Here is a 17,834-nt window from a genome sequence, read left to right on the forward strand (position 1 = left end):
ACCTACGAAAGCTTGTGCATCCAATACCCTGATGAGGATGTCCCATATGTTCTTAAGACTGGACTGATTCATTTGCTTCCAAAGTTTCATGGCCTTGCAGGTGAAGACCCGCACAAACATTTGAAAGAATTTCACATTGTCTGCTCTACCATGAAACCCCCAGATGTCCAAGAGGATCACATATTTCTGAAGGCTTTTCCTCATTCATTAGAGGGAGTGGCAAAGGACTGGCTGTATTACCTTGCTCCAAGGTCCATCACGAGCTGGGATGACCTTAAGAGAGTATTCTTAGAAAAAATTTTCCCTGCTTCCAGGACCACAGCCATCAGGAAGGATATCTTAGGTATTAGACAACTCAGTGGAGAGAGCCTGTATGAGTACTGGGAGAGATTTAAGAAACTATGTGCCAGTTGCCCCCACCATCAGATTTCAGAACAGCTTCTTCTCCAATATTTTTATGAAGGACTCAGTAATATGGAGAGAAGTATGATAGATGCTGCCAGTGGTGGAGCCCTTGGAGACATGACTCCTGCTGAAGCCAGAAATTTAATTGAGAAGATGGCCTCCAACTCCCAGCAGTTTAGTGCCAGAAATGATGCCATAGTCATTAGAGGAGTGCATGAGGTAGCTACAAACCCATCTGCATCATCTGAAACTAAGAAGCTTGAAGGCAAACTGGATGCGTTGGTCAACTTGGTAACCCAGCTGGCCTTGAATCAGAAATTTGTACCTGTCGCAAGGGTTTGTGGTTTGTGCTCCTCTGCTGACCACCATACAGACCTTTGCCCTTCCATGCAGCAACCTGGAGCAATTGAGCAGCCTGAAGCTTATGCTGCAAATATTTACAATAGACCTCCTCAACCTCAGCAGCAAAATCAACCACAGCAGAACAATTATGACCTTTCCAGCAACAGATACAACCCTGGATGGAGGAATCACCCTAACCTCAGATGGTCCAGCCCTCAACAACAACAACAGCCTGCTCCTTCCTTCCAAAATGCTGCTGGCCCAAGCAGACCATACATTCCTCCACCAATCCAACAACAGCAACAACCCCAGAAACAGCCAACAGTTGAGGCCCCTCCACAACCTTCCCTCAAAGAACTTGTGAGGCAAATGACTATGCAGAACATGCAGTTTCAGCAAGAGACCAGAGCCTCCATTCAGAGCTTAACCAATCAGATGGGACAATTAGCTACTCAATTGAATCAACAACAGTCCCAGAATTCTGACAAGCTGCCTTCTCAAGCTATCCAAAACCCCAAAAATGTCAGTGCCATTTCATTGAGGTCGGGAAAGCAATGTCAAGGACCTCAACCCGTAGCACCTTCCTCATCTGCAAATGAACCTGCCAAACTTCACTCTATTCCAGAAAAAGGTGATGACAAAAATTTACCTAACAATTTCTGTGCAGGTGAATCTTCTTCCACAGGTAATTCTGATTTGCAGAAGCAGCACATTCCCCCTCTTCCATTCCCTCCAAGAGCAGTTTCCAACAAAAAAATGGAAGAGGCAGAGAAAGAGATCTTGGAAACGTTTAGAAAGGTAGAGGTAAACATACCTCTGTTGGATGCAATAAAGCAAATTCCAAGATATGCCAAATTCTTGAAGGAGCTGTGCACTAATAAGCGAAAGCTTAAAGGAAGTGAACGGATTAGCATGGGCAGAAATGTCTCCGCATTGATTGGTAAATTTGTTCCTCAAATTCCTGAAAAATGCAAAGATCCAGGTACATTCAGCATACCTTGTATCACAGGGAATAGTAAGTTTGACAATGCCATGCTAGATTTAGGAGCTTCTGTTAGTGTTATGCCTCTGTCTATTTTTAATTCTCTATCTCTAGGTCCCTTGCAGTCAACTGATGTGGTAATTCATTTAGCTAATAGAAGTGTTGCCTATCCTGTTGGTTTCATAGAAGATGTCTTAGTTAGAGTTGGTGAACTGATTTTCCCTGTTGATTTTTATATCTTGAATATGGAAGATGGATTTTCTCAAGGATCAGTTCCCATCATTCTAGGCAGACCCTTTATGAAAACTGCTAGAACTAAGATAGATGTTTATGCAGGCACACTGTCTATGGAGTTTGGTGATATAACTGTTCATTTTAATATTCTGGATGCTATGAAATACCCATCTGAAGATCTTTCTGTATTTCGTGCTGAAATAATTGACCATGTTGTTGATGAATACATGACTGATCTTTATTCTAATCTGCATGCCTCTCACTCTTCATGCATTGAGTCTGAAATTGTACTTGATCATATGTCTGAATTTGATGCTGAGAGTGAATCTGAGAGTGATATTGATTGCATGCCTGGTGGTGGTGTTTTACCTCTTGAGATTGATTTTATAGAGTCAGATAGGACTAACCATGTTTCAGGAAGTACACATACCTCTGACCTTCTTTATGAGGTAAAGGCTGAGAAACCATCTCCTTCTACCACTGTCCAGCCGACCACACCAGAATTGAAGCCTCTGCCATCAAATTTAAAATACGCTTACTTGGATGATAGCAAGAGTTTTCCAGTGATTATATCTGCCTCCCTTGCTGATGAGCAAGAGGAGAAGTTGTTGTCAGTTCTCAAGAAGCATAAGAAGGCTATAGGCTGGACCCTGGCGGACATTCCTGGTATTAGCCCATCCACATGTATGCATCGAATAAATTTAGAGGATGGAGCTAAACCAGTAAGACAGCCACAGAGAAGACTCAACCCGGTGATTCTTGATGTAGTGAAGAAGGAGATAACCAAGCTTTTGCAAGCTGGAATCATTTATCCTATCTCCGACAGCCAATGGGTGAGTCCCGTCCAGGTAGTCCCGAAAAAGACTGGCCTCACAGTGATCAGAAATGAGAAGGGGGAGCTGATTCCTACTCGGGTGCAGAACAGTTGGAGAGTCTGCATTGACTATAGGAGGCTGAACCAGGTTACCAAAAAGGACCATTTTCCCCTGCCATTCATTGACCAGATGCTTGAACGCCTGGCAGGTAAATCCCACTACTATTTCCTTGATGGTTTTTCTGGTTATATGCAAATTACTATTGCTCCTGAGGATCAGGAAAAGACCACATTCACCTGCCCCTTCGGCACTTTTGCTTATAGGAGGATGCCTTTCGGCCTGTGCAATGCCCCTGGTACCTTCCAGCGGTGCATGATTAGTATTTTCAGTGATTTTTTAGAAAATTGCATAGAGGTGTTTATGGATGATTTCACTGTATATGGATCCTCTTTTGATGGTTGTTTGAATAGTTTGGAAAAAGTTTTGAATAGATGCATTGAAATTAACCTTGTTCTAAATTTTGAAAAATGTCATTTTATGGTTGAGAAAGGTATAGTTTTAGGCCACATTATTTCCAATAAGGGCATTGAAGTAGATCCTGCAAAAATTTCTGTTATTTCACAATTGCCTTACCCCTCTTGTGTGCGAGAGGTGCGATCTTTTCTTGGTCATGCAGGATTCTACAGGCGCTTTATAAGGGATTTTAGCAAAGTAGCCCTTCCACTGTCCAACTTGTTGCAAAAGGAGGTGGAGTTTGACTTTAACGACAGATGCAAAGAGGCTTTTGATTGCCTCAAAAGAGCGTTGACTACCACCCCCATCATCCAGGCACCTGATTGGACAGCCCCTTTTGAGCTTATGTGTGATGCATCAAATTATGCATTGGGGGCTGTCCTTGCTCAGAAAATTGATAAATTGCCCAGGGTGATATATTATGTTTCTAGGACTTTAGATGCTGCCCAAGCAAATTATACTACTACTGAGAAAGAGCTTCTAGCCATAGTTTTTGCTCTTGAAAAATTTCGATCTTATTTGCTTGGTACTCGCATTATTGTTTATACTGACCATGCAGCTCTAAAGTACTTGTTGAAGAAGGCTGATTCTAAGCCTAGGTTGATCCGATGGATGCTCTGGCTCCAAGAGTTTGACTTGGAGATCCGTGATAGGAGCGGAGCACAAAATCTAGTTGCTGATCATTTGAGCCGGATCGAACGTGTCTCTGATGCAGATTCACCTATTCGGGATGATTTCCCGGATGATCATTTGTATATATTGTATAGTATTTCTGACTCTCTTTCTACTCCCTGGTTTGCTAACATTGTCAATTATTTAGTTGCCTCTGTTTTTCCTCCCTTAGCATCTAAGGCCCAAAAAGATAAGATTAAAAGTGATGCTAAGCATTTTATTTGGGATGACCCCTACTTGTGGAAATTGTGCAGTGATCAGGTCATTAGACGGTGCATTCCAGATCATGAGACTGACTCAGTCCTGCAGTTCTGTCATTCTTCCGCACCAGGAGGTCATCTGGGTGTTCAAAGGACAGCTCGCAAAGTGCTTGATTGTGGTTTTTATTGGCCCACCATATTTAAAGATGCGTGGAAGATCTGCAGCACTTGTGAGCAGTGTCAGAGAGTAGGACATACACTTACATGGCGACAACAAATGCCTCAGCAACCTATGCTATTTTGTGAGGTGTTTGATGTCTGGGGTATAGATTTCATGGGTCCTTTTCCTGTCTCTTTTGGTTATGTTTACATTCTCCTTGCAGTTGACTATGTTTCAAAATGGGTGGAAGCCAAGCCCACTAGAACTAATGATGCTAAAGTTGTCGCAGACTTTGTCAGGTCTAATCTGTTTTGCAGGTTTGGAGTACCTAAAGCAATTGTTAGTGATCAAGGAACCCATTTTTGCAACAGGACAATGCATGCCCTGCTTAAAAAGTACGGGGTGGTACACAGGGTATCCACACCATACCACCCCCAGACTAATGGACAGGCAGAAATTTCTAACAGGGAAATCAAGAGAATTCTAGAGAAGATTGTGCAGCCAAGCAGGAAAGATTGGAGTACCAGGCTTGATGATGCTCTCTGGGCACATCGGACTGCCTACAAAGCACCCATAGGAATGCCTCCTTATCGGGTTGTCTTTGGAAAGGCATGTCATCTTCCAGTGGAAATTGAGCACAAAGCATACTGGGCAGTGAAGACTTGCAACTTCTCTATGGATCAAGCTGGCGAGGAAAGGAAGTTGCAACTGAGTGAGTTAGATGAAATCCGCCTAGACGCCTACGAGAATGCCAAGTTCTACAAAGAAAAGACCAAGAAGTTCCATGATAGCATGATAGTTAAAAAAGACTTTGTGGTTGGGCAAAAAGTGTTATTGTATAATTCTAGGCTTGGACTCATGAGTGGTAAGTTGAGGTCTAAGTGGATTGGTCCTTTTGTTGTTACTAATGTTTTTCCTTATGGTACAGTTGAGATCAAAAGTGACTCCACAAACAAGAGCTTCAAGGTCAACGGACATCGACTTAAGCCATTCCTCACGAACCCTTCTTTAGTGGACGTAGTGGTGGAAGAGACTTCCTTACTCCACCCTACTCTTCCTCCACCATGACTTAGGGAGTTTTTCTTTTCCTATCTCCTTCTTTGCTTTTATTACACTTGTCCGATTCTCTTTGATGATTTAATTGTTTTTAATCTTTTAATTGTGCTACATTGAGGACAATGTGTTGTTTAAGTATGGGGGGGGGGGGGGAGTGTTCTTTGGTTTTGCTAGTTTTGTTGGTTTTGTTAATTTGTTAGTTGTGTTAATTTGTTAATGTTGTTAGTTTCGTCGGATTTTCAGTTTAATATTTTGGGTCAATTTTGTGTGCACGTACGACTTTGCATGTTTTTCTTCGAATTATAGGATATGTTCAAGAAATGGGTAATTGTTTTGAAAATAAAAGTTCTTGACATTTTGTGACTTGAAATCCTTGATTCTTCTCTACATGTCATGATAGTTTTGAAAGCTCAATTTGAAAGTGATGATTTTACCTTTGTGAGAATTTGAGCCATCCATCATTATAATCATTTGGTGTGTTTTGCCCCATTGATTGCTTGCACAATAGCCTTGGCTTGATTCTTGTTGATGCGTCCTAATTCACATGCATATTTGGAAATGATTAAGGCAATTTTGTTCTTATAAGCTTCTAGCCAAATGGACTTACCTTGAATTAATTCCTTTGATAGCCCTTTTGAGCCTTGTTTCCCTTTCCTTGTTTTGAAGCTCACTACAAGCCTTAAGTGAAAAACCATGATATTACCATATCCTTAAGGAATTTTGGAGCTTTGGAATTGTTTTGGGAATAAGTGTGGGGGGTTTTTGTTTCATTGGACAACTTGTTTTGTTGACTATGCTTCATGATGTATTTTGGGCCATACTTGATGTACATTGTATATTGGTTAAATGTTGGACATGCTGAATGAAATGTTGTTTCTCAAAGGCAAAAAAAAAAAAAATTCGAAAAAAAAAAAAAAAGCAATAAAGTTGAGTGAATAAGATCTTTAATGGCACAAGAATGATGAAACTCTTGGTTCTACTCTTCATGTTTAATTTTTATCTTTACTTCTTTTTTTTTTCTTTTTTTTTTCTTAATATGCACTTATTCCCCTTTGCTCCTCTATTCCTTTGGGATTTAGCCACTTATTTCATATTTCTCCATACCTTGTCCTTGGCCCCATTACAACCTTAAAAGACCTTTTGATCCTCATGTGCTTGTGTTTATGGTTGATTGTCAATTTTAGAATCTTGCCAAGTTTATGTGGTGTTTGCTTTCATGGGTGCTTTGAGGGTAAATAGTAGCCTAGACACTTGAGAGATAGAGTGTATATCTTGTGAGGCTTTATCACTTTTCATTCTTGAGCTGATTAACTATTTTGCCATGATTGGGTTGCTTGGATGATTTTCATGAATGTCTTGACTTTTTGGATCTCCTTATGTTAGATGTTACCCATTCCTTTTATTCCTTGATGTTCATTGAGAAATATGTGAATGTTTTTGTTTGTCTCCCTCTGATATCCTTGGATTTTGTTCTTTGTTTCATTTTGCCCAGGAGTGCAAAAGGCTAAGTATGGGGGGTTTTGATGTGTCATCATTTTCTCCTATTTCTTAACCCTTTTTGCCCCATTTTAAATACTGATTAGTCTTAATTGTCAAATTTATTAGGCAGTTTTATTATTTGGGCCCATTCAGCTAATTTGATGTTTTTAATCTAATTTCAGGAATTAATGAAGCATTGGGTTTGAATCCAGAATTGGGCTTGGGCTTGAATCCAGAATTGAGCTTGGACTTGAAGAGGGCAGACTATTTTATTCTACAAAATTAGATCTTATCTTATCTTTATCTTATCTAGATATTATTTAGATTTGATCTCATCTAGATATTATTTAATCTAGATCTTATCTTATCTAGATTTGAATTTCTCATCTAGATATTATTTAATCTAGATCTTATCTTATCTTATCTAGATTTGAATTTAATTTAATTATGGGCCTGGATTTAAAACAGATTTGTAAGCTTTGGGACTGAAAAACTATATAACAGCACCAAGGTTCTAGTTTAGGTCTCTCTTCGATTATTCGTTTTTAGTTTTAGTCTCTCTCTCTCTCTCTCTCTTCTTCTCTCTCCTATTTTCGTTTTTAGTTTTAGGCTTTTCTTAGACACTTTTTTGTTTTGCAATTCCAGTTTTGACTTTTCATTTTAGCAATAAAATTTCGTTCTTCAATCTATAATTTCGTTCTCTATTGATTAATGGAAGGCTAGATTTTCTGGTGTTGTTCCTTTTGAGGACGAAGCCCAACTCTCTTTGAGGTTTCGCTTGCAATGTGGTTTCCTGGCAGTTTTCCCTTCACCAGTTATCCCAATTTCGTGAATATTAATCAGTGCACGCTTCGTGTTCGATTAATTGCCTTTGAGCCTAACTTGCGTTCATGCTTAATGGACGAAGGGCTAACTGGTGTATGTGGTGCCTAATCACGTATTGAAACCCCTAAGTTGATTTTCGCTTAGTAAATTGAAATAGGGTTGGATTAAGTGGTTGACTGTTAGGGACGAATTCTCCATAACCCAGGATAAGAGAGTGGCTTCTGAATCAGAGGAAACAACCCGTTTTTAGTATTAGTAGTTTCGTATTCCATTTTATTTGTTCTGCTCTTTAATTACCAAACAACCAACCCCCCCCCCCCATCGTTACTGTTACTGTTACTGCAAGTATATTATGAACATTTGGCTTGTCACTGCTCGTTGGGAAACGACCTAGGATCACTTCCTAGTTACTGCATTTTCATGTTTATTTGATTCGGGTACGGCCTCGATCAGCTACTAGGAGGCAACCTAGTACCTTTTGAATCTATGCTTGTTATTTGATCACTTTTTATAGTAGGACGCACCTAGTTGCTCATGATCCTGGGAATTTAAATAAAACATTTGCAAGCTCGGAAGGTAGTCATACCTCACAAAATATATATATATATATATATATATATATATATATATATATATATATATATATATATATATATATATATGTATGTTTAGGTAGTGAAAATGCCTTAGATATGCATGTATGTAAACAAAAAAATACTTCACAAAATATATATATGTATGTTTAGGTAGAAAGATACCTTGGATATGCATGTATATAGCAAAAATACCTTACAAAACATATATAGGTATGTTTAGGTAGCAAGATACCTTGGATATGCGTGTATATAGCAAAAATACCTCACAAAAATATACACATGTTTAGGTAGCAAAATACCTCATGAAAAAAAAAACAAAAAAAACAAACAAGAAAAAGAAATAAACAAATGATAAAAAAAGGAAAAGAAAAATAAGTTGTTTAGCTGAAAAATCAATATGCTTTTGAAAAGAGATGACTTCCAACTTTTCTTTGAAAAAATCACTGATCATAACTAGTTTTTAAAAATGTGTATACACCTGAAGGGTGAATGCTGTGAAAATTTCCCCGAACGCCCAAAATGGACTCGGATGAATGCACAAATGGATAAAAGAGCATATTTTGGAAACATTGGGTTGATTTAAAATAGAGGAAAATGAATCCTGAGCCCTAGCATCACATGACCATAAAAATTTGACACTTGAGTGTCCGCATAGGTGCATGCATGACCAGTTTTGCATAAAATTTCCAAATCATCATTTTTGCATTTGTGTCATGGAAATAATGTGGGGCATCCCTTTTTGTCCTTGAACCAAACCAAACCCTGACATGTACCATGCCTAGCCATTCTACAAGTCTTGAGCCAAAATCCTAACTCACCATAAACCTTGACCCAGGGTGAGAATGTCAATCCTTACCCTTGGAAGCAAAAAAGAAGAGAAGGGAAATTTCCAATCAAAGAAAAAGAGAAGGAAAGTTTCCAATCAAAGGAAAAAAGGAAGCAAGGAAATTCCCAATCAAAGAGAGGGAGAAAGAAAAAAAGAAAAGAAAGAAAATTCCCAACCAAAGAATGGGAGAAAGTAAAGAAAGAAAAGAAGAAAGCTCCTGGTCAAAGAAACCAGAAGAAATGTGCAGAGAGGTCTTTAGACCGGACAATATCTGAACAATACAGAATTGTCACCAAATGAACAAAAAGAAGGAAAGGAAACCATGACCTAAAATGGTCTTCTCCCTTTAATTGCCAACCAGAATCAGTGCGCTAGCGACTTTTTCGCCCCGCACTAAACAAAAACAGAAAAGGAAAAAGCCAACAAAAAAATCAAAAGCCAAAAAAAACACACAAAAGCCGAAAAACCCGCTAAAAGAACCCATTCCCAAGGGAAGTCCTATTGATCCATGATCACGCATGTAATTTTTGATTTGATAGGAAATAATTTGCAAAGTCAAGTCATGACATATCTATGGTTCGGAATTAGGATGAAACACTTACCTATGCGAGATTGATACACTTTGAGTGGATTTCTTCTATTTTTGTCGAACCCAGTGTTTCCTCTAAATGGTCATTTAGAAACAAAATGCTAACATCCAAAATCTCAGATAAGGTTATGGGGGGATTTCATCAGCAGACTCTCCTTCCCCGGTAAACGCATTGTTTTTCACTCAAAAAAGCGTATGCTGCTCTAATCAGTTGGAATATTTATCTCTTTACTAAAGCATGTTTGCATTTTAGTGAAGAAAACACCGAGACTTTTTCAAGTCTCACAAGTTATCCAGAACTACGTAGGTCTGAGTTCCTCATTGGAGGATACGTAGGAGCAAAAGCCTCGCTTTTGTCGACCACACTGCTTTCTGTTACCATGACCCAAGAGCTGGTAGCCTGCGGAGACACCTTACGGTTATCCGCACCTCGAGTGTGATTGATAAGCGGAGGCCAATATGGTCATCTGCACCCTTTCCGAAGATGTAGGCATCTTCTGGTGGAGACTTTTTCAAGTCTCACAAGTTATCTAGAACTACGTAGGTCTGAGTTCCTCATTGGAGGATACGTAGGAGCAAGAGCCTTGCTTTTGTCGGCCGCCCCATAATCTTTGTCATACTGACCCTGAGGTCATGTGACATGCACCCTTGTGTCATCCAGAGGCGGCGGGCCTGATGACACGCGGAGATACCTTACGGTTATCCGCACCCTTTTGTCATCCAGAGGCGGCGGGCCCGATGACACGCGGAGATACCTTACGGTTATCCGCACCCTTGTGTCATCCAGAGGCGGCGGGCCCGATGACACGCAGAGACAAAATTTGGTCATTCTGCACCCTTGTGTCATCCAGAGGCGGCGGGCCCGATGACACGCGGAGATACCTTACGGTTATCCGCACCCTTGTGTCATCCAGAGGCGGCGGGCCCGATGACACGCAGAGACAAAATTTGGTCATTCTGCACCCTTGTGTCATCCAGAGGCGGCGGGCCCGATGACACGCGGAGATACCTTACGGTTATCCGCACCCTTTTGTCATCCAGAGGCGGCGGGCCCGATGACACGCAGAGACAAAATTTGGTCATTCTGCACCCTTGTGTCATCCAGAGGCGGCGGGCCCGATGACACGCGGAGATACCTTACGGTTATCCGCACCCTTGTGTCATCCAGAGGCGGCGGGCCCGATGACATGTAGAGACTGACATAGTCTTCTGCACCTTTTGTTCCTCCGAGAACAACGAGTCATTTACATGCGGAAATTTTACGGTCACCCGCGACTCTCGTCAACCGAGAGGAACGAAATTAGTGTCATACCCTAATTTCGTCCGGGGATCTTTGCTTGATGACATGCGACCTTTGTTTGGTCCTTGTGAGGTGCTTGGCACCCATCATTAGGCAATTTGTGAAATTCCGGGAACAACAAGTCATTTACATGCGGAAATTTTATGGTCACCCGCGACTCTCGTCAACCGAGAGGAACGAAATTAGTGTCATACCCTAATTTCGTCCGGGGATCTTTGCTTGATGACATGCGACCTTTCTTTGGTCCTTGTGAGGTGCTTGGCACCCATCATTAGGCAATTTGTGAAATTCCGGGAACAACAAGTCATTTGCATGTGGAGATTTTATGGTCACCCGCGACTCTCGTCAAATCGAGAGGAACGAAATTAGTGTCTTGTCTTTACTTTCCTTTTATCTCCAATAAAAGACAAGTAAAGAGGGGCAACTGTCATACCCTAATTTCGTCCGGGGACCTTTGCTTGATGACATGCGACCTTTCTTTGGTCCTTGTGAGGTGCTTGGCACCCATCATTAGGCAATTTGTGAAATTCCAGGACATGCCGGAAAACCAAAAAATATTAATGCACAATCCGTAAGTTTCCGTGACACACCGGAAATCAAATGGAAGCATCGTTGCATAATTAAGTGAGATTTCGTAACATTCCGTAAGTCAAAAAGGGGATGATTATGTAATCTGCAAGGTTCCGTAACATTACGGAAAGAAAACAAGTATCGTTACGAGATTCGTAAGTTTCTGTAACTTTACGAAAAAAGAATCACCAAAAAAGGTAAGGGGGGTGAACTTATCAAGATAGGGGTGTAAATAGCAATTCAAATCTAGGCCCTTCCAGAACATTTTGGAAGTTGGGTTGCTTAAGGAGGAAGCAACTGGGCGGCAAGCTCCTCCACGTTTTTGAAAAATGGTTTTCGGGGCTTCCGCGGCTTCCGTAATACTTCCGTAAAATTTCCGAAAACCTTGGGTAAGCATATTCCACTTAACATTGGTGAAAGGGAAGAGAAAAAAGATGAAAATCAAATTTGAAAACAGTTCCGTAAGGCTTCCGTAACTTTTCCGTAAAATACGAAAAGGGGGGTGAACTTAGTAATTCGGGTGCGCTTAGAAATCTTCTTCATTAAGTCTTTGGGCAGCAAGCACCTCCTTTTTTTTCTATAAATAGGGGAGGGGGGAGCTGTTTCAAAATGTTCAAGACCCCTTTGGCTATGCATTTCGGCTATTTTGAGCAAAAAACACGTTTTCGTGAAGAAAAATCGAGTCGAAGTGCTTCTGTAACGCTTCCGTAAGCGATTCTGTGGAAATTCTTCATCATTCTTCGTCGTTCTTCACCGTTCTTCATCCGTTCTTCGTTCGTTCTTCATTCTTCAACGGGTAAGTTTTCGAATCCGAGACTTTCAATTCATTTCTTGTTTTGTGTACTTTCACTTTAATTTTGTTCATTTTCGATTTCTTTTCTTCTGTCTTTAACGCGCTTTTACCGTTTATTTAAGCCGTTTTCTCACCTAATAAATGATAAAATGAATTTCAACCGATCATTTGTGTTGTAATCTCATTTAATCACTTTTAAAACGAAATCTAACCGATCGTTCACGCTATAACCTCGGTTAAACAAAAAAAAGTAAAATAATAATAAAATAATCAAAATATCTTGAAAAATAATAATAAAATAATCAAAATATCTTTGAATAAAATAATAAAAAAAAATCAATCGGACGTTTTTCTTTGGAAGTTTCCTTGAATGAATTGATTAATAATCAAAGTGAAACTAAGACTAAAATCAACTCACAAATCAAGTTTTGTCCGAAAAATCACTAAAAACCGTTTTAAGGTCCAACGCCTTAAACGGTCCTCTTTGCTTTTATCGGTTAACATGGACCGTTCAAAAGCATAAAATCAACATGTGACTTTACCGCTTTTGCAAGAACTACGTAGGTCTGATTTCCTCATCGCAATTGAGGATACGTAGGAGCAAAAGCCCCGCTTTTGTCGACCACCCCGAGAGATCGTTAATGGTCCAACACCTTAACGTTTCTCTCCTTTCAAAATCAAAAGATCATTTAATGGTCCAACACCTCAAATGACCTTTTTGTTCAATCAAAATATATCTTGCAAAAAGATAAAAAACAACTTAACCAAACACTTTGTTCCGAAAGAACTACGTAGGTCTGATTTTCTCATCCCAATTGAGGAATACGTAGGAGCAAAGGGAAACACCCTTGTCGACCACAAAAAGAGAAAAAATATAAAAAGGGTATAAAGGATATAAGGACATAAAAGGGAACGTAAAAATCAAAGTCATGTTTGCACATTCGATTAAAGGCTGTTGTCCCTTGTGACGGACGTGTGGGGTGCTAATACCTTCCCCGCGCGTAAATACAACTCCCGAACCTTTCACTTAAAAGTTCGTAGATCGCTTCTTTTCCGGTTTTTCCGACGTTTTCCTCAAATAAACGTTGGTGGTGACTCCGCACGTATTCCTTTCGTGGAACACGCATCCCGCGAGTCTCGCGTCGCCCTCCCGCCGAAGGGTAGGTTGCGACACAACCCACAAAAATTTGTACATATTTTCTATGGAGGAGTGACATCTCATAATAGGACAAGCGTCGATGCGTCTTATGGAGGAAATCTCATGTTGAAGCTACCAAGATCATTGAAGATATGCCTTCTAATCCCTACAAAAATTATAGGGATAGGAGGATTGTGAGGAGATTGGTGAAACAAGTGGAGGTAGAAGCATCCAACTCAGGCATTGAACAAAAACTCCAAATGCCGACCAAGTAAATGGAGACTATGATGAGAGTGCAGAAATAGGTTCTAGCTTCCACACTATCACTTCCCTCTTGTGGTAAGTGTGGGAGGCTCATAGAGGAAGAGAATGCCCAGTGAGTAATGCACTTGAACATGCCATGGAGGAAGTAAACTATGTTGGTGTACAGAGTATAGGATATGATCCTTACTTTAATACATTCAACCAAGGTCCTAGGCAGAGCAAAATCATAATGTGTATATGCCACCACATATGCAGAATTAGAGGCCAAGGAAGGAAGAGAGAAGGCCATCATTGGAAGATGTTATGATCCAATATATAGCCAAGAATGATGAGCACATGAAGTTCATGGAGACTCAACTCTCCACCATGAAAGATCTTTTGTCCCAAAGAGCTCCTGAGACTCTTCCTTCTCAAATAGAGGTTAATCCTAAGAATGAGGAGTTTAATGTAGTGAGCACCAACATCAGAAAGCCTATGGTAGAGTCGAAGAAGACAAAGAAAGCCACTCCAACACTAGAAAAAGAGGCTCTCACTGAAGAAAGTCGCAAGATAGAAAAAGTGGGTGAAAAAAGGGTATTGGCACCTCCTCAGGTAAGTGTTCCTTTTCCTTAGAGAATGAGAAATGAGCAGAAGGATAAGTGGCTTTCTAAGTTTGTTGAAATGTTTAAGAAATTACATGTTAACATTCCTTTCACTAAGGCAATTGCTGAAATGCCAAAGTATTCCAAGTTTTTAAAGGAAATCATTTAAAACAAAAAGAAATTGGAAGACTTTGCATTAATTGGTCTCAATGATGCCTCACTTTTATGCTTTCTAGATTGTTGTTTGAGTTTACTTGTGTAAACTTGTTGGCAAGTGCACCAATTTTTCACTAGTAAAGTTTAAACGGAAGACCGAGTGTCGAATCCACATGGACTTTGTTTGTACTTGCATTGATGAATACCCAATTTGCAAGCAAGAGATTATAATAGAGATAAGAAGAAGGAAACAATTTGAAATTAAAAAGACAAGAATAATAAAATAAACAAGATTAATGCAAGAGATAACTTCAATATTTAAATATGTTGGGGCCTAGCATGCCTAACTACCCTTGATGCAATATTAATGTTTTTTTCTATTAAATGTTTTCCCAATTTCGGCCCACATCTACTAAGACACTCAACCCTGATCCCTCACAATGAAGAGCCTAATATATTTATTCTCTCTCCCAAATCCCTTTGTAAAGATTGAATAGTAAATTACATTAAGCATGGAGATGTATGCAGAGGCAAAACAAAGTCACTTTATCCCTAGCAATGATTTGTTTAGATCCCCTTTTCTAGTTCTTTAGAAATTACCATTTCCCAATGTATAACCCCTAAAAACTAATGCATGGATGGCTAGACCACACAATAAAGATGAAGAGCAGAAAAGAGACAACAGAAACTAAAATTACATTAATAGATAATGAGAATAGTTGCATTACAAGGGCATTGATTGCTAGGCTCCTAACAGTGGAGGTTTAGCCTCTCATAGCCATGAGAGACTTTACACTTTAGGGGCTAATGTGGATGGAAGAAGGGGTTGGATGACTAAAAGCAAGAAAGAGAGGAATGGCTAGAGATGGAGGGTTTCCCATAAAGGATAGGCTCAGGGTTTGGATATCTTCAATAGAAACCTTTGAGACTTGGTGTGTTTTTCCCTTCAGCTTCTTCCTCCTTATATAGGCTCCAGGTAGCTTACTTTTCATGCTGACTTTGTGCTTAGCGCGGGCTTTCACACTAAGCGCGCCTTTGAGCTTCGTTTTGGGCTTTCTTTGCACTAAGCTTGAGGTTGCCCGCTAAGCACGAGTGCACGCTAAGCCTGGATTATGCACTAAGCGAGCTATCTACTTCTTCCAACTTTTCTTCAAGGCTCTTTCTTCCAGTTTTGGTATCAATTTTCCTATAAAGAACTTGAAATCTTTTTCTTTTGAATTATGCCAATAAAAAATTCCGAAGATATTAATTTCTTCATTATTTCATTAAAAACAACAGTAAAGTGAGGAAATTTCAATCATTCATGGCCAAAATTGATTATCAAATTAACTCAAATTTTGCAGTTATCAAGTTGATTGATAGATAGATGGAGTTTCACACTTCTTAAGTGTGATCTGAGTGCTTATGATTGTGGTGAGAAAAGTGATATGTTGCTCTTTGAAACTTGGCATCCAACTAGAATTGAAAATCTATTGAAGTTCCTGGGGAAAAAATCTTGAACTCTATGTTGTCTGTCTATTCTATTTTATGTTGAGTGTTAATAAAAAACAAATTTTGTGGCTCTATGGAATGATTTCTTGGATTAAGAGAAACCAATTTTAATATTTAAATCAGAATAATTGCTTGAGGACAATCAATGTTCAAGTGTGGGGAGGTTGATAAACTGGTATTTGTGTGATATTTGATAAGAATTTTAGCCTTGTGTTTTGCATGTTTTTTTTATACTTAATTTGTTGGCAAAACTCATGGACTTCTTTAAAGTGTGACGCAAACAGACCAAAAGTTGAAAAAAGAGGAAAACTCACAGAAAAAAGGCTGAAAAAAAGTTAAACAAAAACCATGACGAAGAGCACGATCATGCTATTTAGGAAAATGGTCGTGCTTATTCCAGCACATCTATGTTCCTTCCAGCCCACCCATGCTCTGATTTTCAAAAATTGGGAAACAACATCAAATTTTTCAAGAATAGTTGTTCTCATCTAGGATGATTATTCTCCAAATTTCACAATCAGGCTTTAATTTTTCGAGAATGATTGTGCTTCCTTCCATGACAAACACTCTAATTTTGTACTATAAATAGAAAGAGGAAAATGAAAGTAGATATCTTTTACGTTGTGTACAAAAATTGACTTTGTGAGTGACCTAGGCATAGTGTGAGATCTCTTTTGAATTGGGAAGAACACGGGAAGATTGTTGTGTAGATGCAATTGGCTTTGATGTTTTGATGATGATCATGATGATGTGTTGCAATTGATGCAAATGGGCTTTTCAAGATTAAAATTCAAGACAATACTTCAAGATTACAAGTCACAACATCAAGATGATCACTAGAATATTAGGAAGGGAATTCCTAATTGAATTAGCAAAGGTTTGGCCAAGTGATTTATATTAAAAAGTGTTTCTCAAAGGTTTTACTCTCTGGTAATCGATTACCAGAGGATGTAATCGATTACCAGTGGCCAAATACGTTTTATAACAGCTACAAAAATTTGAATTCGAAATTTTAGACTGTGTAATCGATTACACAATTTTGGTAATCGATTACCAGCAGTTAGTAAACGTTTTAATTCAAATTTTAAAAGCTGTAATCGATTACACAATTACTGTAATCGATTACCAGACAGGATTTTCAGAAAAATAATTTCAAGAGTCACAACTTTTCAAAGGCTTTATTCATGACCACCAATGGTCTATATATATGTGACTTAAACACGAAATTGCTCAGAGATTTTCAGAACAACAAAGTGTTTATCCTCTCAAAGAGCAAATTCATTTTATCCTCTTAAGAATTCCTTGGCCAATTCAATTGCAATTCATTAAGGAATTATTTGAGTGCTCAATCTGTAAAATCCATCTCTTTCTAGAGAGATTTGTTCTTCTTCTTCTTCTCATTCTCTAAGGGATTAAGAGACTGTGAGTCTCTTGTTGTAAAGGATCTCTAAACACAAAGGAAGGATTGTCCTTGTGTGTTTAGAACTTGTAAAAGGAATTTACAAGATAGTGGAACTCTCAAGCGGGTTGCTTGGGGACTGGACGTAGGCACAAGGGTGTGGCCGAACCAGTATAAAACTGAGTTTGCATTTTCTCTTCCCTTAATCTCCTTTATTTATTATTGCTTTATATTCATATTCAAATTGTTTCATTTGAATTAATATTTAAGAAGATTGTCATTAAGGGAATTCATAACTTGAGTAAAAAGTGAAATAGATTTTTAATTAGGGGAAACAGTTTGGAATATCTTAATTCAACCCCCCCCCCCCTTCTTAAGATATCTGAGGCCACTTGTCTAACATGTTGGGGCTTCTAATTGTAATTTTTCTTACTCCCTTATCTTTCTC

The 17,834-nt window shown here is 39.1% G+C and overlaps 1 non-coding gene across 1 annotated transcript; it reads right to left on the bottom strand.

Moving 5' to 3' along the window:
- Window positions 1-321: 321 nt before the first annotated feature.
- LOC114404242 lies at window positions 322-428 on the bottom strand. Its single transcript, XR_003664868.1, has one exon. It is a non-coding gene; the product is annotated as a small nucleolar RNA R71 (small nucleolar RNA).
- Window positions 429-17,834: the final 17,406 nt, after the last annotated feature.

This window comes from Glycine soja, unplaced genomic scaffold (assembly GCF_004193775.1).
Source record: "Glycine soja cultivar W05 unplaced genomic scaffold, ASM419377v2 tig00010678_1_pilon, whole genome shotgun sequence".
In the NCBI taxonomy this organism is placed as follows: domain Eukaryota; kingdom Viridiplantae; phylum Streptophyta; class Magnoliopsida; order Fabales; family Fabaceae; genus Glycine; species Glycine soja.